Raw genomic sequence first — 27,057 nt, 5'->3', positions numbered from 1 at the left:
TGAGGCGGACTGTATGTCATCATCGACCAGTAGCCAAGGACTATTCTGCAAAGCCACTGCCCAATAATAGAGTTTAAGATTTGGTAACGCCCACCCCCCTCTTTCTTTTGGTAAAGATAACCATTTGTAAGACCTTCTTATATTAGAGTAAGACCATATGAACTGGCTAAAAATCTGCTCAAATAGATAGAGGATAGCATCACTGAATTCCAGAGGGATAGTTCTAAGAAAGTATAGTAATTTTGGGAAGTAGGTCATCTTTACTACGTTGCTTCAGCCGACTATCGTTAGGTGTAAATTATCGATTCTTTTTAATGCTTTTTTAGTATCCTTAGCAAGTGGGTTCAGGTTGTTACCCACTATTGCTTCTAGATTTGCAGTGATGCTTACCCCCAAATACTTGGCTTTTGTAACTACTAGGGGGCAGGACCAGCTTATGTTTTCATTTATAATTACCTGGGTTTTTGCTCTGTTTAATAAATAACCTAATATCTCTCCAAATTTCTGTGTCTCAAATTCCAGGGCTCTGATGGACTTATCAGGATCTGGTGTAATTATTGCCAGATCGTCAGCATATGCCAGGATTTTTGTCTCTACTCCTTGTCTGACATCCGGCCTAATCTCTGGGTTTGCTAAAATTTTTGTAATAAGGGGGTTTATGTACAGTGCAAACAGCAGGGGGGAGCATGGGCATCCCTGCCGGGTACCCCGTGTGATGGTAATTGCATTGGTCAAATTTCCATTAATCATGATTTGGGCCCTGGGTTTTTGGTATAATGCCTGAATTGCCTGTATCATAATTGGCCCAAAGCCTGATCGTATTAGAATCTCCCACAAGAATAACCAGGAGACCCGATCGAATGCTTTCTCAGCATCTAATAGTAATAAAGCAATCAGGTCCCCTGTTACCTTTGCTGCATCCATTAACATAATTGCCCTCCTAACATGTTCTGTGGTTCCTTTGTTTGGGATAAACCCACGTTGCCAGTTAGAGACCAATTTCTGAATGTTTTGTGAGATCCTGTTGGCTAATAGTTTGGAGAATATTTTTGAGTCAGTGTTAATTAGAGTGTTTGGTCTATAAGATGCCATTTGTAGAGGTGACTTTTCCCTTTTAGCAAAAAATATAATTTTTGCTAGTGACCAAGAGGCTGGTGTTGAAGTGCCTCCAAATATTGCCCCTACTACTGAAGAGAATTTTCCTTTATCTGATTTTCAAAGATTTTATAGAATTCAGCAGGGATTGAGTCAAGACCGGCCGCCTTTCCATCTGGAAGACCTTTAATGGCATTGTGTATCTCCTCCCAGGAGGGGGGATTTCTAGCTGTTCTTGCTCGATTAGATTTAATTTGAGTGTATCTAAAGAATCTAAATAGCCTGTAACATTCAGGTTTCAATCTCCTATGGGCCTGACATCCTCCTCAGTATATAGTTTACTATAATAGTCTTTGAAAGCCTTAAGTATTTCAGTGGGATCCTTAGTTTGCCCCAGGTGTCTGTCTTAATTTCCGCTATTGTGTTTAACGTTGTTTGTTGTCTAATTGTTAGTGCCAATTGATGTCCAATATGTTCCCCACATTCATACAGTTTCCCTTTAGTAGCTGCCCATTTGGACGCCGTTCTTTCAGCAAAAATTGAGGCGATCTCGGCTTTTATAACAGCGACTGCGTGTTGGATTTCATCCACCATCTCTCCTGCTTTAATTGCCTGCATTAGCTTTGTTTCTTCTAGCCCTAATTTCTCCTGTAGTTCTTGAACCTGTATCTTCTCAGCTTTGTTTTTCCTGACTGAAAATCGTAGAGTCTCCCCTCTGACATGCAGTGCTTTTCCTTTATGTCCCTTAAAATATTTATGGATATCTTCGTATCCAAAGTTTTGTTTTTCTTCATTTGTTTGTCCATGCTGCGTTTTTTTTCCTCTCTCCACAAAACTTTCCCAAAAACCCCCATTCCCATCCTATTTTCTAACCCTCTTCCCCCGGGGTGTGTGGTTTGCATTGAGGTGTGACAGACTAAATGACAACAATAACTCCACACACTTGCTGGGGATGATAAGAACAAAGCAACAGAAAATCAATTTCAAGGCTGGTGAAGGAATCCAAGGGTATATTCTTATTCTTATTCTGCTTGACACACACCCATGAGTATGTGCAAATCAAATAAGAATGTCATGTGCGCCATTGAGGGGATTCATCATCAACAACATCCTCCTCCTACACGTGACAAATTGTTACGCTGCTGTGTCCTTCAACTTCAGTACTATTTCTTGTAGTAGCCATACTCCACGCAACTAGTAGTTATATTTTGAATACTTTAGCATTGCGAAGGATATATTTCATGGCACTGTTCTTGGTTACTGTACTATGTATCGTACTGTTCTAATGCTCGGCTCAGGCCACTCAATGTTTCATTTCCTTTTTTTTTCATATGCTGCTACTGCCAGTGTGTACCACTACTACTACCACCACAACAATGACATTTCATCTGTCCAGGATTCCAGAGCCAACCTTAATTGCCATTTGCCATGCAGCTAGCCCTGTACCTAGCCCTATTCTCAAACATGAATCACAGGTAAGATAAGCTTTTTGGGGGAGGAAGAATAATGGAGTAGGAGGAGAGGAGAGACTGACGGTAGTACTAGTAAACTAGTAGGACAATTGAATTCACTAACTCTGTCAGTGGCACTTTTGTACAAATGTGGGCGATTAGACAATTTGAATCAACCAGCCAGTTAAGTTTCAGGAAAACAAACGTACAGTTAACCCCCCCTGCCTCCCCCACAAAACAGTAAAAAAAAGCGTATGCTATCTTTGGGTTGAAATAAATAATTATTTGAGCCCTAACAAAAATAAACTATCCCACAAGAAGACCTGACCCTCCCCCTCCCTAACCCCAACCAATGCCCATGAAATCAGTCCCCAAAAGTCCAAAAACCCCAACGACCAATTCCCACCCCCCAAAAATCTTTTAAAAAGGGGCAAGGGACAGTCTCTCTACATCTGCCGGCGGTGTCCTTTGGCCAGGTGGTCACGCTCCTCTCTCTGGAGATCCTTGAGCAGGGCTTTCAGCCTCGCCACCTCCTGCTCAAGGTTGGACACTCGCAAGGTCAATCGGTGCACAAAGGCCTTGCACTTGCAGGTACTGTGGGGGGCAGCTGTTGTTTTTGCTGCTCGGCGGCGGCAGGAGGCTACCGGACCACTGCTCCGTACCACTGGAGGTTTGCGCTGACTGTATGACCCTGAGTCAGCGGAGGAGGATGCAGCTGTCGTGGATGTTGTTGACTACGACTGCGTGTCCTCCTCCTCCTGGGCCACCAGCCGCCGATATTCGTCGACAATTGCCTCCATCTTCCATTGCTGGGCCCGTCTAGCCAACTCCTTCCTTGTTAGTATAGAAGGAGTATCTATATGAAGAAAGAAAAACATACTGTAACCAATGCTCTTTAAGATTAACACAAAATAATTCCGCAGAAAGTTGTGTCACAGTAGCACTAGCAACTTGTTGCAAGCACAGTACATAACATTTGTGGCATGTATCTATCTAACCTCCCACTTCGTCGGCCTCTGCTCTAACATTAGTGGGAGTTTCAGAAATTCTACTAGCACTATATGGACTCACTACATTAGACTCAGACCGTACACCAGTCTTCTTCTTCTCTCTTGTTTAGCGAAATTGGTACATAAACTTGTGGAAGCCGGCATAATGCCAGCGCAGTCAACTTGCACCCGAGAAAAACAGACGGAAGCCATGATGACACAGACTTGCGTTACTGACTGTTACAAGTCCAGTACATGCAGGTGGTGAAGCTCTTACTTTTCTATTACGGGTGGCACTGGCCATACTCTGTTACAAGGGCTACTGCTTAATTAATTTAACTTTCACCCTGCCCTGTCCCTGACTACTACAAAAGGAAAATGAAGAAGATAAATAATATGATCATCTATCCCTTCTCAGGATATTGCTTACATATGGGTTGACTTTAGGTGCTTTGTTTTTGATTGAGTGAACAATGATAGGTCAAACATGAATGACAGAGTTGTAAAAAAATTATCAACAGAGGTAGTGAGTAGTCCCCGTAATCCCCGGATATATGCTGTGCTTGCAAACTACTGTTAATAGTCATGGTAGTATTCAGAAAAATCACAACTTCTTTCCTCAGCTTTACTACTCTAGCACAGACTTGTGGTGTTACATGCTCTTCAAAGTAACACTCCTCATCCAGTGACTGTCTACTCTGTCTACATACACCTATGCTATCTATGAGGAAGATACCATCCAGGCATCCATCCATTCAAAGTGAATGTCAATCATTCTTCTTAATGTCTCAACTGGACAACCCTTACTTTTTTTCAATGAAAAACATCCTTTTTATTTTATTTTGTAAACCGCCAGCCATGCATCCGTTCTGGACTTGCATTTGAATTTGACCCAAAGGATATATTGCGCACACATACAGTTTCTGTTTCACCCACCCAGGCAGTCCTCTTTTCTTTCTCCTTCCACCCATCCTTGCTTCAGCCTTCAACCTGCCATGCATCAGATTCCCAGACACCTCGGGCAGCATTCAAAAACACATATCATTCTTTGCCAGTCATTAATTTTAACTCGCTCGTCCTTCCTTACACCCTTCTTTCCCTTTTCGTTCATCCCATCCATCAAGTTCATCTCTGATCTGACTTGGCTTCTCGATAAAACTTTCACAGCTGAGTTGAAGTCAATTCAATTTCAAAAAGCTTTTATTCGATTTGTGCATACAAATCATACAAGCAAAAGTACATAGTTAAAATATTAAAATCACCATATGAACTCTCTTAGAAAAGGGTAATAGGACAAAGTGAAAAAGTTAGAGTGCAGCAATTAGTAAGTGATCATGTCTCTATAAGTCAACATATTGTTATAAAATACAAAACATTCTTAAATGAGCAAACTGAGGATCAGTAGGGGTTACTCAATAGGCCTTTCCTGGCAGCTGTACATCAGAATTTTTAAGTAATCATAATATACTGTGGACAAATATGAATAATACCTTAATTACAGAAATTGATATAAAATTTAAAAGCGTATATATACAGACAGGAGTGTTAACGGTAATAGCATCATAAAACATTTCCTGGCAGCTGTATAGCATAAGTACAGACAGGTAAGTATAAAAATATTATTATGGTACAATACTTTTCCTGGCAGCTGTACATTTCAAAATAAAAGTAGCCAGAAAAAAGCAAATCTCCTCGTTCTCTAATGAGGATAAAAATATTAATGCTGTTTGTGTAGTGCGAATATTGTATTTAATAAAAATTGGCTTAAGGTATTTTAACCTGAAAAAATGAAAAAATTTACAAAAAAGTAAGAAATGGCAACTACTCTGCCGGGAGATACTGTCACACGGACAGGGTATGTCTGAACTGGTTCTTGTGTTTGGAAAAGCAACCAGGTGGTGAACAATGCCCAATCTGACACGTGTTAAAACATACTGATGAGAGGGACGAGTCACATACACAAGATAAGATTGGAGTCCCGAAGTTAAATTTAAATCTTTATAAAATTTCACGGAGACAAGATTGCCAGAGATTTTGTCGCGCTCTGCCTTTCGGAAGTTTAGGAACGTTGTCTTAATTTCTTTTTTTGAAATAGAAACAACCTCTTCAGGCTCACGGAACACATCAATATTAAAAAGAAGGAGATACCAGCGGTGAATGTATCTTAACCACAATATACGTGAAGAGTGGTCCAAGCCTATACAATCAAGAATAATATCCTGAGTGAATCGAGTCTCTGTCTTAGCCCAAATAGAACGCCACAATAAGAGTGGCCGGACTGCTGCTAAGTCAGAAATGAACTCGATCCCGACTTCTTCATGGATCAGCTGGATGGAGGCAGAAGGGGGAACACATAACAACCTCCTTAAAAACTTGTTTTCCTCCTTCTGCAGGGATATACCCTCGCTATGTCCCCACACCCCTGCCCCATACAGAGCAGAGGAGACACAGCATACATTGTATATGTTCATCATGTCTAAAGTGCTTCGTGAGCCAAGTTTAGAGGCAAAACGGAAAATACTGCTTGTAGACCGCAGCATTTTTATTCTGATAGAATCAAATTCCGCGGTCCAGGACCCACTATTGTTGTATGTAATTCCTAGATAACAAAAGGACTTGATGGAAGTCAACTTTTCCTTATCCAGAAAAAAAGTATGCTTTACCTGCTTAGCTGCCTGACCGCATGACATTACATATGTCTTGGTTTTATTCACACGAAGCCGCCTAACTTGAATAAACTGCATAAAACTATCGATTAGGCGCTGAAGGCCCATCTGTGTTCGGGATAAAAGAACAGCGTCATCCGCGTAAAGTAACAGCGGGACAGGTTTACCACCAATCAGGGGGGCATCTGCTGGGATGTCAACCAAGGAACGGTCGACATCATTAATAAAAAGGGAAAATAAAAGCGGGGCCAAAACACATCCCTGGCGTATGCCCCGAGACACTTTAAAAAACGGGGTACATTCACCAAGGGTGCCATAGCGGACTTTACAGGAGAGTTTTTCGTAGAGTCTAGCCAAAAAATGAACTATTTCCCTTGGGGCCCCTGCATCAAGCAAAACCTCCCAAAGAATGTTATGGTTAACCAAATCAAAAGCGCTGCTCAAATCAGCAAAACATAAAAAGAGGTTGCCATTTTTAGCCACAGTATATTTATTGATTAAAAGGTCCAGATTTACACATTGGTCCAATGTGCCCAGGCCTTTCCGAAAGCCATATTGGACTCTGGTTAAGATGTTAAAATCAGTTGCCCAGTCTTCCAGCCTCTTGAGCAAAATCCTACTCATCACCTTTACAGAGGCGTCCAATAATGAAATTGGACGATAGTTAGAGGCCTCTGATTTATCACCTTTCTTATGTAAAGGAATAATGACCGATTGGCCCCAAGTGGATGGAAAATTGGTTTCTGCCGCACAATTAAATATCCTCGCCAAGATGGGAGCCCATAAGGCCGTTTCATCTTTGTATAGATCCAGCGGGACCCCATCGGGGCCAGGGGCCTTACCTCCTTTACTTAAAGAAATTGCTTCATGGCTTTCTTCTAATGTTATTCCCAACGAGAGGGGCAGCCATGGAGTAGGCTCTAATGATGGTGACTCAGAAGATAACCCTTCTGGATTGAATATCTTGGAAAAATGACTAACCCAATCGCTACATGCCACATAAGAGGTTAATTCTGGAACATTATCTTTATTGAGAAACGGGCTATTAATTGTTTCCCAATACAGTTTACTATTTTTAGTCTCAGCAGCCTCCTTCAGCTTATCCCACGCCTCGGTCTGTAATACCCTTTTCCTTTTGTTAATTGCTATTTTATATCTAGCCCTAAAGTACTGTATATCCGTCTTGACACGTGGTTTAGTGCCTAAAGCATTCTTTAGATCACGGAGGGCGACTATACAGGTCTTATCAAACCACCCCTGCTTCGGACCACTATTGGCTGACGGGGCCTTAGTAAAAATACCATCAATAATACTATTCATGGAAACAAAGTGAGCTATTAAGCAGCCAGAATCACAATCATCATCCAAACAGGAGCTAATTTGATTCTTGCATTGAGTAAGAACCTCCTTCTGCTTAACTTTAGAATTTAAACCAGTCCATTTGATCCTTAGACCCTTTGGTCTAATGGGTACTAGGTCGGTTGAACATTTTCCACCTGAAACTAATGAGGTACCATGCCCCAAGAGGGTAACACGAAGGCTGTTATGGTCACTGAGACTTTCTTCGTTTACATACAGATTAGTAAAGTCTCCACTGCTAGACAACAAAATGTGATCTATAAATGATCCTGCATCTCTGCCTGTAAATGTAGGGCATGTTATTGCCTGGTTGTTAGTGTTGCAGTTTAACAGGGTCATGTCTAGCGTGACTAGCATATTATTTAATGTGGAACCATAACTGCAATGTTGGAAGTGAGGAGAATCCTCCCTCGCCCCCAGGCCCCCCCAATGGCTACTCGTTGCTGCCCCAAAGCCGCAGATGTTCCCGTTAGACAAATGGCAGGGCTGCAAGTTAAAATCACCTGCCCAGACAACCACGGCCTTTCTTTTCGAGATACCAAGGGCCTTGACAATTTCCCTTTCTAGAGGCAGTAAAATATCCCCTCTCGTAGCATCAAAGATATTGTTGTAAAAATTTACAATGACTAAATCAATATTCTTCCTGCACTCCGCCCTTATAACTTGGCTATGAGTCCCCACAGTCGTACTGTATTTGACCGTACAGTCACACAGCTTGGTGGATAAAAGCAACAAAAGGCCCCCCTTAGCCCTACCCGAGCTAGATTTAGTTGCTCTAAGGCAGTAAGATGCATACCCTTCGATATTAATGGGGTCCAGAGTTGAAGTCAAATTTAGAGGAGGCCATTGGTTACTCGTCAACTCCCGCCGCTAATGCTATTGCTAATGCAAAGTCAAGGGTGACTGTCTTCTACCTGGTTGACAAAAACGTAGTTCTAAATTTGTAAGTCTTGTTAACAGTAAAGTGTACGTGTACTGTACAACATATACACCCCTGCAGAGAGCCCACTCTGCAATCTCAATAAGTAAGCAATATAATAGCTTACCACTGCCCGCCACTACCGTGGCATCCCCCACAGCAGTTCCTGCTGGCTGTGGCACCGCATCCGCCCCTGGAGTGACCACCTCCGCGCTGGCCCCGGCACTGGTGGTGGGCTGTGCCAATGGTGTTACGCCTAGAAAATACATTTAATATTTTTTGATGCCATATACACCACTCCCTATTTTGTCTAGGAAAGAAAAAATATGTTACTAGTACTACATAAACAAATTTAATAATTTGTGACTCTCTTGTCTAAACTAAAAAATTCCCTTTCTTCAGGGAAGGGTATTTTTTATTCATGCTTAGCCATAACATGTGATGCACACTTTTTTGGCACAACTGATGAATGCTTGCTTTTTAACACGCACCATTTTTCTCATAACAGACAGAACCTTCCCTTCAACGAACAAGAGTAAGATCATATGAATGTTAGCCGGAGTCGTCATCATCACCACCAAGACTTTAAGTTCCAACCTGGAGAAGGGTCTCCCACAATTACTGTGTAAATGAGCCACTGTTGAGTTTTCAGTTCACCGTTTATCTTCTATGAAGTTAATTTTATTAAATGTTTTTAATGCACAATTTTATACAGAGTACACACAGAGCTAGTTGTTTTACTTTTAATAAAGCTTTAAACTTACATAGACTCTGTGGTTTTTGGTCATGAGTCAGGGAGGGAAAGGGTTTGTAATTTGCAAGCATGAGTCTGTGACTCTGAGAGGTCGGGACTTTGACTCCGTAGTCTTATATTCTGGGTTGTATAATCATTGGGGATCATCGCTGCATTCGGGAGCTAAATAATGACTCTGACACACTAGCCAGTCAGTAAGGAGATTGGGGGTCCAACTTCTGTTATGACTGAGGTATGTGGAAAGTCTAACTGTGCCTATTATCACCAATGCCTTATTTCTTGTCCATAGTTCTGTATGTGCAAAATAGTCCCTGCAACAGTAGTAGTATGTCCTCCTATCCAATCAAAAAGTAAACTAGTATCTTATTCTTAGTGGCCATTGACATTTTATTGTTGGGAATTGTCAAAGCATAAACATTTAGAAGACTTTAATAGACATTATGGACAACCCAGAGGACTGCACTCAGTGCATAGAGCTATTGCTAAATAGGAGTTTTGTTTAACACCCTTTGCCAACTGTGCAAGCTTAGCTAGCTACACAGACAGACTAATAATAATCTAGTAGTAGCACAGAGAGTCATAGTAGAGGCAGGATAAGAATTTAGAAACAGTCTACAAGAAGATCAAAGACGATTTAGGAAAAAATAGAATTATGAGGAACATTTGGAATAAATAGGTGCTGTAAAAGATAGGGAAGTATAATTAATAATATTAACAGGAAAACTTACTGGGGCCAGCAGAGGAGCCCTCGGCGGACATATCCTGGCCTTCCTGTTCCTGCTCCGCTGGCGCTGCTACCTCCTCCTCTGTCCTTTTGTCCCTGGGGGGAGCTGATGTACATCATGAAAGAAAGACCCAAACATGGATGATTGTTGTCAACCAAATCAAACATTTAAAAAAAACAATAACAAATTATTTCTGGGAAATAGACAACAATTGCACTAAATTTATTGACTTATCTGATGTGGTCTACTATGATATTAGTATTGCTGGATTCGCGGACCGTCTACTTGGAAAGTTATGTAACTCACTAAACCAACTACAAAAAGGTTCTACTAGGACTGGCAGGCAGCACTACGCAGCACACGAAGTGACAGACACAGTCCGTCATGATTGCATACCACTAAAAAGCTTCCTACTAAATAACCAGTCATAATATATTCAAACTATCAATCCACCACCACTATCTCTTCTTATTGCCAGGAGTACAAAGGAAGGACTGGACTTGAGTCTCTAGTGTCTAGCATTACGTAGTTCTGTAAAGTACACTCATACATAATCCCCCAGATCAAATGAGCACAAAATTGAAAACAAGTAAGCATAGTAGCACCGCCAGTGAGCAGGCGAGCACCTGCAATCACAGAAGCTTTTGAAACATAATTTACCTGCAATGTAATCTCTAGTGTCTAGCATTACGCACTTATGTAAAGCACACTCATACATAATCACCCAGGCCAAATGAGCACAACATGTAAACAAGTAAGCATAGTAGAACCACCAGTGAGCAGGCGAGCACCTGCAGTCACAGAAGCTTTTAAAACATAATTTACCTGCAATGTAATCGGCAGCATTCTTGCTCTTCAGAAAAAACAAATATTTGCAATATCACCCCAGACTCCCGATACATGGCCCGGCACACCTTCCCCCATAGCTGGTGACACTCCCGGAGCCCGTACCCGGTACCGGACCTGCCGCCTGCTGCGACGGTCTTGGGGAGGTGGTGCTGGACAAAGAAAACCAGTGCGGCCACCTCCACCACGCTGAAGATCTCCCGGGCAGTTACTGCCTCCCCCCTTAAGCGCCCGCAAGGGAGCCAGCTACGGGGTGCAGGACCCTTCCCCTTAAGGTTTTTGCCTGCTCCCTTTGCCATAGTCCTGGACAGTTAAAGAAAAATAAAATAGGAAAGAATAGAGAAAGTAAGTAAAAGAAAAGAGAGTTTAAAAAAGTAGTTTTAAAGTAACCAAAAGTAGAAAAAAACACAAAATATAGATATAGAAAAATAAAGAGATAGATATTGAGTAAAAAATATTTTTTAAAAGTTCAAATAAACAAAGGATAACAAATATTAACGAAGGATTGAAAAAGCATGCCCAGAACCATAGCAATGAATGAAAAACAAGATGGCCGCGCCCATTGCGACCACGTGGGTAAGTTTGCGCGATATTTCCCCCACGAGCACGCAAAAACAGACGCGAACACGCAATTGCACCCGCACGTAGGAAATTCACAACGCGAGCATGCAAATAGCGCCTGGAAACAGAATTACGCAACACGGACACTGAAAACAAGCTGGACGCACCCATGTACGACCGCATGGGTAACTTCGCGGTAGCCGCGCTGAAAAAAAAAACAGCGAACACACAAAAATTTTAAAAATCCGCAAGTTCGCACAAATACGCAGATTTTGCGGACCACAAATTCGCTTTCGCACAAATTCCCATACACAAAAACTTTGACTTCACTGAAACCCAGTAAAAGTTGGGTCCGACTATATTTCACTTAAACACACTGTTGCGCACCCCTTGCATTACCCATAACATTAATAGCAGTTCCCCTCTCTTCATTCTGCTACTTCCAAGCACTAAGCTAATTCTAGCACAGCAGAAAATACAACCTATTTTGATGTTTCAAAGATGGTTCACACCCACATACCAGTTTGAGTAATCTTGTGTTGTGTTCTATATAAAAAGAAGGCTTGCTATTATCAACTCTCAAGGCCATCTGCACTGATATGTTCAACCAGCATAGAGGCAGGGCTAGATTCCTCACCAGTAGTCTTCAATTAGAATCGGTGATCTGATTCAGCATGGGCCTTTCCCAAAGTTGCCTCAATTACAGGTCATCTATCTAACCCTTCTCTCTTTGTATTCGCTTTCATAACAATATTTCAATGCTTTTGAAACTCCCAGAATCAGCAATTAGTGGAGAGTGCTGTGATGCCCTTTCACTTACTTTCATTCAACAAGACGCTGTCCTTTTGAGGAACAATAAACGTGACATGTAGTTATCAACCTTCTAGAAACATGTCAGAAATCAAATACAAAATAATGCAAGACACACCATCTTACCACTTAGAATAAATACCGCAAATATATTCAAATAATTCTGGATTATCACATTCCAGAACATACCAATATAAACTAAATGGGCTTACTATTGATCACACTTATTTACTTGTAATTGATTGACATGTGTAACTCAAGCAGGGATATTCCAAGGAGAGAAAAGACTATGGGGCCAATTACGATTTTGGTCGGAAAGCATGACGGACATCAACAGTTTCGATTCCAACTGCCTAATTATAATCTAGGTAGTCAGAACTGAAACTGGCCGGTCATTCCGGCTGGCTTTCAAAGGGCTCAAGACGGCCGTCAGCCAGTCAGGTACTGGCCTGTAATCCGCATAGGACGGTGTTTCCGTCATCAGGATTACGATGTCAGTTTCCGACAGTCTTTCCGAGCCGTCCTAAACCTCCTAAGGCATACTTTGACCACAGCTAAAATGTCAGTATGGATTCTCATTCGGTCCCATTCAAATTCTGATTGTATGAGGATCTGTGAAATTAAGTAATATTATCTCTTGAGACTGAATGCTTTCTTAATTTAGAAAAAGACTCAACGCACCATAAAAGCCTAAGAAAATTATTTTGGCACTTGTTGTGCTTCTGCACTCCTTGAATTGCAGTTTGCTACTTCCAATAAGTCCACTGCTTGTGGTGAGTGGGATTGTGAAGAGACAAAAGGTGGACACATACTCCCTAAAATCAAACTTACGTTTTAAAAAATCTGGCTCCTGATGCAATGCGTCTCAACATGAAGCAGTAAGCTGAGACTCCAATAAGCACCATAGAGTGCTAGGGTAGCAATTTTCCCTTTGCACTTTGTACATCATGGTTTGATCTCCCCCAATACATTCACTCACTATTTTAAGGGTAAATATTGCACCACTTCCATACAATTCACCATCATAGCGGAAATGTGTAATTTCCCGCAAAAGTATAATTAAAAAATAATAAAATATACCTGTTTTACTATAGAGAATATGTTGGGTTGGAGGTTAAGATTCTTGTCCAGCGTGACACTCAAATGGTGAAATCAAGGACAGAAAGGTGACGTTTAGCTCCATCTGCACCAGGGCTGAGAAACAGGGGGAGAGATCAGTAGAAATTCCAATTTCTAGGGTTTAATTTGAGGTGTTGATAATTCATCCAGAAATTCATTTTTACAGGAATCTGTGAGGAAGGCAATACCTTCTGGGTAGTTCACTTTCAAATACAGCAGTAAAAGTAGTAGTAGATGCCTGATTTTGTGGGAAGTGAGCAAAGGGACTCACCACCTCATCAGATTAGCCAAGAGATCCTCCTTCAAAGACCGCCTGGATAACAACGCACACAACAGCAAAGAGCTCTTCAGCATCGTAAAAGAACACTCTAACCCCAGCACCAACGCCAACGACATCCCGCCTTCACAAGAACTGTGCGACTCACTGGCCATCTTCTTCGACCGCAATATGGCTGACATCCACAACAGCTTCAACACCACGACCGCCCGACTACGCCAGACTACACCTCCCCTGCGGATACCACCAGCACCAACCGCCTGACCTCCTGGTCCAACATCAACGACGACAAGACACGCGAGGTCATGAACTCCATCCACTCAGGATCTCCGTCAGACCCGTGCCCACACCACGTATTCAACAAAGCAGACGCAGCCATCACATCCCAACTACGGAAGGTCCTCAACATCTCATTCGAAGCAGCGACATTCCCAGAAAGCTGGAAGCATGCCGAAATCAACGCCCTCCTCAAGAAGCCCAAGGCGGACCCCAAGGACCTCAAGAACGTCCGGCCCATCTCCCTGCTCCCGTTCCCGGCGAAGGTCATCGAGAAAATTGTCAACATGCAATTGGCCCGCCACCTCGAAAACAACAATATATTGGATCCGTCCCAGTCCGCATTCAGACGAAACCACAGCACCGAGCCAGCCCTCATCTCCGCCACAGACAACATCAGGCGCCAAATAGACAACGGCGAAACACCAGCCGTCATCCTCCTGGACCTTTCAGCCGCCTTCATCACGGTCTGCCATCGCACTCTAAAGACACGCCTCCAAGAAGCCGGAATCCAAGAGAGGGCCCTTAACTGGACCACGTCCTTCCTCTCCGGCAGAAGCCAGAGCGTCCGCCTCCCACCCTTCTGATCAGAAGCCACCGACATCATCTGCGACGTCCCTCAGGGCTCATCCCTCGGCCCGACGCTGTTCAACGTCTACATGGCCCCCCTTGCACAAGTGGCCCGCCATCACAACCTCAACATCATCTCCTAAGCCGACGACACCCAGCTCATCCTCTCACTCACCAAGGACCCACACACCACCAAAACAAACCTCCACGAGGGAATGAAGGCCGTCGCCGACTGGATGAGGAGCAGCCGTCTGAAACTGAACTCGGACAAGACGGAGGTCCTCATCCTCGGACCCACCCCCTCAGCCTGGGATGACTCTTGGTGGCCGACCACACTGGGAACAGCACCGACACCCACCGACCATGCATGCAACCTAGGATGCATCCTCGACTCTTCCCTCTCCATGTCTAAGCAGGTCATCTCCGTCTCCTCCTCCTGCTACAACATCCTCTGCATGCTCCGCAGGATCTACAAGTGGACCGAAACAAGAAGAATGAGGACACAGGCCCTCGTCAGCAGCAGACTGGACTACGGCAAGGCACTCTATGCAGGAATCCCAGCCAAACACCTATGACGACTACAACGCATCCAAAATGCCTCCGCCCGACTGATCGTCAACGTCCCCCGCCGCAGCCACATCACCCCCTACCTGAGATCGCTACACTGGCACCCCGTCGAAAAGAGGATCACCTTCAAGCTCCTCACCCATGCACACAAAGCACTCCACAACGCAGGACCACCCTACCTGAACAACAGACTCAGCTTCTACACCCCCACCCGCCAGCCCCGCCCTCGCCGCTGTCCCCCGCATCCAACGAACGACCTACGGCAGCAGATCCTTCTCCTACCTCGCTGCCAAGACCTGGAACACCCTCCCTACCCACTTATGGCAGACCCCTACTCGCCTCCAGAAGACTCCTCAAGATCTGGCTCTTCAAGCAGTAGCGGCACCCCTCTCCCCTCAGCGCCTTGAGACCCTCACGGGTGAGTAGCACGCTTTACAAGTACTCTGATTGATTGATTGATTCTATAAAATGAAGTGGGTCAATTTAAGTGTTGAGTACACAGGAGCTCAATTTTGGAGAAAGGAGGCATTGAAGCATAGTTCTAGATCTTTATATATTATCCTTATTGGTGAGAAAGAGTGAATCATCAACATTCTGTTCACTGCAGTTTAGGTGCAGAAACATGGTCTGAAGCCTGAAGCAAGTTGTTTTGTGACAATTTTGTCAGTTTTTATCAGCTATTTTGTTTTTATGGAATTTATGTGTCTTTATGATCTTTTGATGATTGGATAAAGCTATTATCATATATATAAGTTGTTTGTGCAATAAATTGTTTGAGCTGTTTCTCAAAATAGATTTCCAGATTGTGCAATAAACAGTTTGAGCTGTTTCTCAAAGCAGATTTCCAGATCTTTCCAGATATTTGTCCAGGAAGGGGTGGTTTGACATCGATCTGTAGTTGCTCTTATCTTCTCCATCAGCTGGCTTGGCTGATTGTAGCCAATCTGTTATAGCATGTTACATTACTTATACAGTTATGAAGACGACCATATAATGGGAGTTTATAGCATGGATTTCTTTGACGAGGCATGCATGTATGGGATTTATGATGGTGGAGCAGAGTTTTGGGTTAGCAATGGCTTTGCACAGTACTACAGGAAATAGTTCTGTGAATTTAGTATATGTGGGCTTAGTGATCTGAACTGGTTCCATGTTTATATGTGTATTGGGAGTCTAGGACTAGGAGAGTTCAAAACTGTCCATTAACTCTTGGAAGAAAATGGTGACATTTTCAGTTTTCAGTTTAGTTATTAGGCATGTAGGTGTGTAGTGGAGTTATTGACTGACCTAATCAAAACGTTTTTAGGAATATTTCCAGCATGGTATAACTCTTCATGAATAAAATATTCGCTAGGCTCAAAAATATTTTTTTGTAGTTTTTTTCTGTCAGTCCACTTTTTTCTAGATACCTCCAACAAGTATTACACACCATATTCATTTCACTGTTCTGAGGAATCTCTATCCTAGTTAATTCATTTTTAAGTACCATTGTGTAGAGCACTTGAATTTGTGTTGTTTTCGGTATTGAAAACAAACTCCTGCTTGATCATAGTTCAAATCTATGTGTATTGATCCACCATTCAAGACACTCCCTGCTTTCTCTAGCTGAGTCGGATGGCTTAGTGGACTAATGCCAGTGTTAGATTTAATAGTCATAGGTTCAAATCCTGGCAAGTTCACTCAGCCTTTCACCTTTCTGAGGTAGATAAAATGAGTACGGTTGGGTAACAATAAACATCTGTTACTCAGCGCCAAGATGCCCTTTGGAGTATGTGTAATTTAACACAATATGTTGTGTCCCTGAATGTTGTTTTTTTTAGAGGTTAGCGGAGCGAAGAAGTGAAACATCCGCTTAACTGTAGTTTGAGGATCTGCCTTTGTTGCATCTACACTACAAATTAAGATGTCAAGAATGGAACCTCTCCTATTTGTGGGGGTAATAGAGTGTATAGAAAGCCACTGCTCAATACAAATGCAGCCATTTATGTCTATGAGTGTATTCTATCAGTCTATTCATTGTGAGTTTGTCTGTTTCTCATGTATAGCTTATAGTGAACCCTAAAGAAGGGAGGCACTATACTGAGTTACAAAGCATTTTCAATGTAAATTATCATTATGTTTGATGACTTCTTCGTAATGAACAAGGCATTGAGGTAATGTAAAATTCAGAACGACTTAGCCTTACTACTTCAAGGGAGTTAGATACACTCTTTTGTATTATGCTGTGGTCAAATGTAAAGAAAGAGGAATGCAGACTTTGGATGGCATTTGAGGTGGGTAGGTGATAGGGGCCAGATGTACAAACATTTATTGTGGCCACAAGCTTTCCAATTCATAGAATTGGGTCGTTTGCAAAAGCAAAAAAGTTACACTTAAACACCAAACTGTGGTTTGGTAACTCAATACCGATCCCAGATTTGCGTCTGGGGAGATTCTATATTTGGAAAGAGCATGTTAGGATGTCACTTCCAAATACCGAATTTCAATGGTGTGTATTAATGTTTTGTAACCTGAATTCTGGTTGCAAACAATACTACTTTACTACCAATTCAAAATGTGTGGCAACCCATTTCATGACACCCCTTCCCCTTTGAGAATGTTAAACAAAATATTTTTAAGAGCAGGCAGTGGTTCTATGGAATACTCCTAAAAGATTCATTTTTATTTTTAAATAATGCTTCCTGTTTTCCTTTAAGGAATACAGGAAGCATTAAAAAAAGAATGCTTTATTTTTTATTTGATAATCAATGTTATTGACATTTTCAATACTTTGAACAAAAAAGGGCAGCGATGGAATACACAATGCAGCAAAACTCATCACCTTCAGGCACAGGAGGCACAAGCCAAGTAAATCGTCCATAAGCACAACTTGTCCTGTGGAGGGAAAAGGATATCGTAGGAAGGAGAAGCTGACACATACTTCAAAACAGTAGATTTAACCATTTTCCCCATATCTTCTCAAACTTTTCATGGCACCTCCTGGCCTCAAAGAGGGGTTTTTCCTGGGCCGCGCACCAAACCACCTCTCTACGCCTTTTACGAACAGTAGGAGGCTTAGCTTGGGACCAGACAGCGGCGATATCACGCTTGGCAACCACCACCACCGTACCCAAGAATCGTTTGTCAGCTCAAGAGCCATCCAATCCATCAAAGACTCCTAGGAGGTGGCGTAGGGGGTCGTGGGGGACCAACCAACCCAGTGTTTGTGTAAGTTAAGATTCTACCCCTGCCTAGAAGAAGATAAGGCTGGGACATTGCCAGACCATGTGATAGAAATCGGCCGGGACATGGCCACACTTGCTACAGTAAGGTAGGGTTCACAAGCCCTCCCTATGTAGGCGTACGGAGTCAGATATGCTGTGTGGAGATAATAAAGTTGGATAAGGCACAGTTTGGAGGAGGTAGTCAGATTTTTGGGTGCCATGAGGGTGTCTCACCAATCTGCTAATCTTCTAGGGGGCCACCCATCCCTCTCAACGTGTTCACAGTGCATCCAAGGTGACTGAGCTGTTATTCACCAGCAAACAATAGATCTGTGACACTCCACCTTTCCCCGAGTTACCCATAATGACCTGTACCTCGAGCGGGTTGAATTCGGGAAGTGAGGTACCGGGGGAAACCTGTGCAAGGAGGGTGTGGCGGAGTTACAAGTATTTGTAAAACTGTGTCGGGTAGAGGGAGTGTTGTTGCTGCAGATGGGAGAAGGCTCAGATGAGGTCCCCAACCCAGACGTCCCCAAGAAGTGTAATCCCAATCCGGTCCCATTGGCAAAATCCACGAAGGGTGGATCCTCCAACAGCCAGGTCCAGTGCCACAGGGGGGGTATGTTGGGTGAGTTTCTTGTCCCAGTGTGTGTAGCGTAGGACCGAGCGACATGCTGTTGATGAGTGGAATAGTCTGTGGGACAGGGGAGCTGTATAGGTGGGCCTGCAGTTGAGGGAAGTTCATGGTCCCAAACTCGATCCGGTAAGCTGGGTTGGACCAACCCCAGGCAAACCAATCTTGAATGACAATAAGCCGGGTAGCAAGGTAGTAGAGGTGGAGATTGGTCATTCTCATACCTCCATCAAAGGGAGGTATCCGACAGCGGGCCAGGGCCATATGTGGTCTGCCAGTCCCCCACAGGAACTTTGTAATCACCCCATCGAACTCAAGAAACCAACTACCTGGGAGATGAAAAGTTATGTTCTGTAGAATGTATAAAAAATGGGGAAGGATCATCATTTTAAAAAGTGCTCCTCTACCAAGAGGGTTAAGCGGGAGGGACTGCCAACGTTTGAGATCAGATTTTGCTTTTGTAACCAGGGGGGTAAGATTGAAAGCCCATTCCAGTTCAGGGAGCAGGGTTATCTAGATCCCCAAGTATTTAAATGACTGTCTCTGCAGAGGTATTGTGGACTGCCAATCAAAGCAGATCGTGAGGGGTGAAAGGGGACCAAAGTGGATTTAGCAGGGTTGAGTCGCAGGCCCGAGACATCTTTGAAGGACCGGAGCACCTCTAGACAGCGCGGGACGGAGTTCTCCGGATCGGTCAAGAAAAGCAGAATTTCATCCGCATACAATGCAATTTTGTTGGTCTGATGGGAACCCCAAGACCACCCTTGATTCTGGGGATCAGTGTGTATGAGGCATGCCAACGGGTCCATCCCCAGTGCAAATAAAAGTGGTGATAGGGGGCAGCCTTGGTGGGTGCCTCTTCGGATGGGGAACGCCTCAGAAAGGAAACCATTAACCAGGCCCTTCCCTGAGGGTTTGAGTATAAAGCTGCTCTCTGACAGCTTAACCTCCTACCGGGGCTCCCCCTCATCCTATTATCATCCTGATCCTCAATTTCTGTGACAGCGATGCTGTCCTGCGAGAATCGAGACTCCATGGTCCCTTGAAATATCACAACAGCACCATAATGATCTTTTCAAACTACACAAGGGACGTTCAGGCCCAATGTCGTACTTACTCAGAAGATAAGCAGAAACTCCACAACTTGGGCTTGAGTTATGGGCACCTCTTCCCCGCTCGCCTCAAAGTCAATTTTCAGGATAAGGCAATCTTCTTTGACACACCTCAGGCAGCCTGGACATGGCTCATGGAGGAGCGGCCTCTGAGAGCCCATCCTGCCTCTCCCCCACCCATGTCAGCTGTGAAAGCCCATCTCAGTCAGAACATCCGCTGAATAGGACTAGTCTACTGTATCGAAGGCCTTCTCAAAGTCTCTTAGCAGCAGGGCTAAGTACAGGGTGAGGCGGTGGCGATGGGCTAGGGCCAAATGGAGGTGGCGTATGCAATGTCGGGTGCCGCGTGCAGGCATGAAGCCGCACTGATTGGGGTGAATCAAGTTGTGTAACAAGGGGTGACGACGTTGGGCTAGGACTGTAGCGAAAAGTTTAATTTCTATGTTAATAAGGGAGATTGGGCGGTAATCCGTACAAGAGAGGGAGGGTGGTTGAGTCTTTGGAATGACCATGATGGTGGACATATCAGTCTCGGGAGGGAAGGATCCCACCTTGACCACATGTTGGAAGAGTTCAGTGAGATGGGGAACCAGTAGGTCTCGACATGCCACATAGTATTCTTGGTGAAAACCATCTGGCCCTGGCGTCTTCCCGGATTGTACTAAGGAAATAGCACCTTGGATCTCCTCCGGAGTGAAGGGACGGTCCAGGTCTGCCTAATCAGACAGGAAAGGTAGGGAAGTCAGACATCCGCACGATCCAGTACCGCGGCCAAAGTTGTCATAGGGGTCAAGTCGTGTAGCGCTGGGAATAATACCCCTGGGCTATGGCTGCAGAGGTACAGTGGTGGGTACCAGCGGTATCCCAGACTTCGGGGACAATCCTGTTAGCTCTAGGAAAGGAGACCAAGTTATGAAGCAGTTTACTGTTTTTGTCTCCCTACCCATAGACACGGGCCACAGAAGAGTGCCACAGCATGTTGGCCGAGTCGAGGGAGATTTGGCGGATCTCCTTGTGAAGCAGTGTGAGTTGTCTGTCCGAGTGGGCGTCCGTCTCAGCGCCAGATGTTGCCTCCAGTTGCGCGGCCTGTGCTTCGAGCTGAGTCAGGCGGCGGGCTGCTCCGCCCACTTGGAATGGACTTTACCTCTTGCCATCCCACGTATGATGGCCTTACCGGCCTTCCACAGTGTACCAATGGAAGGGAACAAACCTATATTCTCTAAGAAATAATTTCTCAACTCTAGCTTGAGTGCGTCCTTAGTCTCTGCATTCTGTAGAAACCAGCTATTAAACCGCCAGACCGAGCCTGCCCCCCCGGAGGAGGTACCAAAGCAGAGAGAAATAGCGGAGGGGTCTGAAATTCCTCGTGGAAGGATAGAGACTTTGGAGATCAGTTGGCAGTCGGTGGAGGGGAGAAGAAGCAAATCAATACGAGAGTGGGTATGGTGAGCTGCAGAGGTATGAGTGTACTATGTCTCCCGGGTTAGCCACAGCCACCAGGCATTGTAGAGCCTGAGTGTAGATGACCAGTCCGAGAATTGTTTTGAACCGGTGAATCGTGAGGAGGAGGGGACCCCTGTGGCATCTAGGGCTGGCTTCAGTACCGTGTTAAAGTCCCCGCCGATTATGGTATGACCATGGGACAGGGCTGTGATCACCTCCGTTAGGTAGCGGGGTGGAGGAAAGCGTGGCAGGCGGAATGTAGACTGAGAGGAAATTAAAGACCTTTCCCTCAAGCTTGCCGGAGAGGGATATGTAGCTTTCCTGCGAATCAGTCGAGACATGGAGAGGTGTGAAGTGGAGCCCGCACCGGAGCAATATAGCCACCCCTCGAGAGCCCCACGCGAAGCCCGAATGCCAAACCCTGTCAAACCTGTATCGGGCAAGGAAGGAGCACTGGGTTACCAGGAGGTGTGTCTCTTGCAGGAGGAGGACGTTGGGGGACAGCAGTGCATTTAATACGGTCTCACAACCCATTGACATTCCAGGAATGGACCTGGAGGGACCTACCGTGCAAATTCATCTGGGGAGTGGCTGGTGGGAGGTGAAAAGGGCCAGAGGGGATCTAGGCCCCAAGTAGTAGGGCACGGAATGGCCATGAGAAGAGGACAGGGCTGAAGCCTAGTTGTGTAGCTCCTGCCGAAGAAGGCGGTGTAAGTGTGAAGTGGACTGTCGTGAAAGGTTGAAAACAGCCAAGAAGAAAAGGCTGCATACAATAACTCAAACAAAAACAAACTGAACAAAAGAAGGAGGGCAAAGCCCCCCCCCCCTTGAACCCCACCAACACCTCGACCCTTGAAGCCCCCCAACACCCCCACCCTATACTTCGAAACCTGAAACATCTGTCGCCCAAATTACAAACAAGAAGCAATCCTAAAACGGCTAGCAGGGCAACTTGTGTCGATGGCGGTGGACCCCTCCATTTAGTTGGATAAAACATTGTCAGCAATCAAATTATCATTGCCACAAGCTCTATGAGTTGCAAGTCAATGTTGCTGCCAAGGGACCTCCCAGGCAGAGCCCAGCATCATCTCGGGACTCCCGGAGTGCCGGGCTTTGAGATAGGTCTGAGTCGGAGAGAGCTGGGCGCAGTGTTGAGGTGGCATCTCAGTCTTGTGCTAGTCTGTGCAGGGAGCTGGCTCAGCTATGGTCGCCTAGGGTCGAAGGGACCGCAGTGGAAAGCAACTGTTACAGGCAGTTCCCAGGCAATCGTAAGTGTTCTCCTCGTCGTTCTCCCCTCCTACAGGAGCGTTTGTGCCTCCGCTAGAAGGAGGTGGTCGGGAGGGGCCCGACATAGGCGGGGGAGATCAGGATGGGCTCGCAGAAGCCACTCCTCCATGAGCAAAGTCAGGGCTGCCTGAGGTGTGTCGAAAAAGATTGCCTTATCCTGAAAAATGACTCTGAGGCGAGCAGGGAAGAGGAGTCCATAATGCAAGCCCAAGTTGCGGAGTTTCTGCTTAACTTCTGCGTAAGTACGACATTGGGCCTGAACATCCCTTGTGTAGTTTGAAAAGATCATTACGGTGCTGTTCTGACATTTCAAGGGACCATGGAGTCTGGCTTCTCGCAGGACAGCATTTCAATTATATATTTTCAAATATTTTATATATTATGTTAATTATATGGTGTGTTTTAGTTTTTAATATTATTTACATTTATAAGATAGAAAAAGTTACATTTATTTTTAAATAGTAATCTTTTTATGTTAATGTGGTGTTTTATTCTTCAATATAAATTACATTTATTATATATTATATATTATATATTTTTATTTAAGAATTCTGGTGGTCACACTGGAACATGCAAAGTGCTAACAGCAAGGGCGGAGAACTGAAATGTATAGCCTCGACAGACAAGGAGAAAGGAACAATGCTTAGCAGAAGAGAAAGGAAAACAAAGGGATCCCAATGCAGAAAGCAAGTAAACAAACCACAAGTGGAAATTGGGGGCTAAGGCGGTAGAAATTCAAATGTACACTGGGAACTGGAGCTAAGGAAGGCAAGGACTGATAAAAGGATGACTACTGAAAATAGAAGACATTATAAAAAAAGGATGCACTACAATAGTGCTAGCTCTGAAACCAAATTAACAATGAAGCTCTGCAAGTTCAAGGTATAAGGATTAAGCTACGGCTGAGGAATCAGGAATCTTCTGGAAATAAAGGGTCAGTGAAGCAGTAACACTTCTACAATGGCCAGTGCTGGAGTGAACGAAATCAAGACTCACTATGATCACATGCCTCGAATGTGAGAAGGCTATTTTCTGCCAGCTACTTGTGTGCTGAATTCCTCCACCCATCTTTGGCCTAGGGGATGGAGACAAAGCAGTGAGCAGGAAATTATCTGTATTAGTGTCTTTAGCAAGAAAAGCAGTCTTGTATCCACAAAACCTCGCATGGATCTTGAATTAATGGGAATTTCATAACAGTTTGGGCTGGAACACATTATATGGCTGTAGAAGAAAGTCTGGAAGCTTACATCAACACAGGAAAGCCCAGAAGGTAGGTCCTCTAGTGTTGGGCACAACAACGCAAAGAGAAAAATTGTGACAGTCAGAACTTTGGGGGATTGTTTCCCATACTCATTTCCCCTTCTATTCTTGACTTATACCTAGTCCACTCTTTCAGGTTCCAAGTCACTCCGACACCTCTGGCAGGCTGCTCTGGTCAGCATCGCCCACTCAGTCAGTCCTAACTTTTCAGCACAGGCCTTGAGATGCACTTCTTTCCAAATGGTATGCTCAAGGACATTACCTAGCAGCCAAGCAACAGGTATGGAAGGGCTAATAGCTACATTCAGAGGACCAGTAACCACACGTAATAAAATTAAACAGCTCGTCCTTGCCGGTTACCTGGCTTCCCTTCACCCAACCATCCAATGATTTAATCGACAAATCTACAAAATCTTGTCATGATTACATGATTACTTTGACTGCTTTTCAGTGTCTCTACATTTCAGGAGATAGTTTTTAGAATTGAGACTAGGCCCAGTTGAAAAGTTAAAATGGCGCTGCTGTAATTGATGTAATTTTCAGAAAGTTTGCATTACACTTCTTATGCAGAATTATTACATTTATCCCAGGATATCACAACACATAACTACAGTCCATTTGCGACAAAATTGCAGCACAACAGCAGAAGAACAACGCAAACAACCATAACCTGAGCGGCTGTTGTTCGCAGCAAATGTGTTTTTTCTGCTATTTTATAAGCTAAAAATGTGTCAAACATTGATCCAAAGACACTTTCATCTATATCTGTACTACTATTATAAAGGAAGAACTTTGAACCTTTGAGGCGGGTAAACTCGGGAACCACAGCGCCAATCCACACACCCGATACATTGTTGTAATCGTCAGGGTGTGCAGATGGACATAGGCTATATAAACGTAATAAATATACGTTATTTAAAAAATTTACCGAAAAAAAGTAGTCCCTTGGAAGAAGCGAGACGAGACGAGACGTGCGTTCCCGAGACGTGCGTTCCCGACTTGAGGAGCGCGGGGAGGAGCGGCGTCCAGGAGCGCAAGGAGGACCGGCGGACATGGCGCGGGAGGAGCGGTGAGGAGCGGGGGACAGGCAGTGAGGAGCGGCGGACAGGCGGTGAGGAGCGGCGGACAGGCGGGGAGGAGCGGTGAGCGGCGGATGAGGTAGGTTATTTATTTATTTATTTAGGAGCGGTGAGCGGCGGAATAATGAAGCAAAAATGAAAATCATGAGCAAGAGGAAGCAAACGGAGCATTACAAAAGTGAGCTAAACGGTGCATTACAGGAGGAAAAAGTTACGTATGCAGGTTACAAAAGCGTACATCGTGGCAAGAGGAAGCAAACGGAGCATTACAAAAGTGAGCCAAACAGTGCATTACAGGAGGAAAAAGTTACGTGTTCAGGTTACAAAAGCGTAGAAAGTAAACATAGAGGTATAAGAGGAAAAAGTGACGTGTGCAGGTAGCAAGATGAAGCAAACGGAGCATTAAAAAAATGAGCCAAACGGTGCATTACAGGAGGAATAAGTTACGTGGGCAGGTTACGAAAGCGTAGAAAGTAAACATAGAGGTATAGGAGGAAAAAGTGACGTGTGCAGGTAGCAAGAGGAAGCAAACAGAGCATTACAAAAGTGAGCCAAAAGGTGCATTACAGGAGGAAAAAGTTACGTGTGCAGGTTACAAAAGCGTACAAAGTAAACATAGAGGTATAATACTGCAATATATGGAGGAACCCACGGACAACGTCGGGGCGAGCGGGGGCCCTGAAGCCTAATTGCTCCCGGACAACGTCGGGACGGGCTGCTAGTATTTCAATATAGTGCTAAATAATAAACTTTTCATTTTGCTTAATTGTGCATAATTTTACCTAATTTGTCCAAAATTCATATAATTACGCAAAAGGAAATTATGTGAATTTTTCACACCCTCAATTGAAACAAAACGGGTTATTGAGGGCAGCCTTTGTGTGTTGCTACTGAACCTGCTCTGATGCTTCCAGTGGCTATCCGTCCCCTGATTTGGCATATATTTCATCAGGCTACCCCCAAATCCTCTGATCAACTTTCTGCATTTGCAAGGCTTTCTCATAAGCATAAAATCAGTTATCCATTTCTCCCCAAACCACAAAGCTATCACAAGAGTTTTAGGAATGTGTACTGTGGAATTACCTCTCCTGGGTACCTCAGTATCGGTACCTCCATCATTACTGGGCTTTGATGCCCTCCTGAACCTCACCTTAGGTTTGTCTTGCACTGGCTGCTCTCCTGGTCCAGCATGACCTTCCACTCCTCCAAGGCTAGCTTTTCCCATACTAAGGGCTGCTGCTTCTTGCTTCTCATTGGGAGGAGCCAAGGCTGCAGATGTCTCTCTCTCCTCAGCAGCAGGGCCAACATTTTACCCTCAGTATCCAATGCAGTTTTTTCTTCTCAGCAGCAAGAGCAGCATTTTCTCTGCCATGGCAATTAAGATTTCACATCCATCTAAGTCTTTGTGTCCCCCAGCTCCAGCTTGCGAGGCTACAACTCTGAAGGAACACACAGAGAACACACACTGCACCCCGTACTAGACAACACATGCAATGTTGTTCTCTTGGGAAAGTCCTCCTCTTTCACTGGCTCGTCCTTACCATTATACTCATTCTCCTCTGAGTTGATCTGTACTCTGCAGGCCTCTTACCACATCCTAAGATCCTTCTCATAATCTTCCTTCATGGCTCTCTGTCACTGCTTCAGCTTACTTTCGTTTCACAAGGCCATTATCTCCACCAAAATAAGCGTGGAAGGGTATACTCAGATGTGAGTCCCTTGCTCATTGCACCATCAGGATTCAAGCAAGCCGGGCCGACGACGGCTGAAATGCCAGAAACCGGTCCCCGGAAGCTTGTTTCCTTCCCAGTATAAGAATTGGCTTGGTAGTTTGGTTTGCCCTGTTCCCATCATGCACTGGGACAGGAACAGACTAATTTGCATGTAGCCAGGTTCTGAGCTGGGATGGTGCAGTGAGCTAAAAAACGGTGATGGATCAAGCCCTGATCTTTGGACTGGGTAAGAGTGGTCTGCTAAATTCAGACACTCTGTTCATCACCACCCCCTTTTCTGAATCTCCACCAAAATAAGGCCAGCTAGGGTAGAAAGCTCCAC

The sequence above is a fragment of the Lissotriton vulgaris genome, chromosome 6 (assembly GCF_964263255.1).
Source record: "Lissotriton vulgaris chromosome 6, aLisVul1.2, whole genome shotgun sequence".
NCBI classification, from domain to species: domain Eukaryota; kingdom Metazoa; phylum Chordata; class Amphibia; order Caudata; family Salamandridae; genus Lissotriton; species Lissotriton vulgaris.
Note: the sequence above shows the minus strand (reverse complement) of the source record.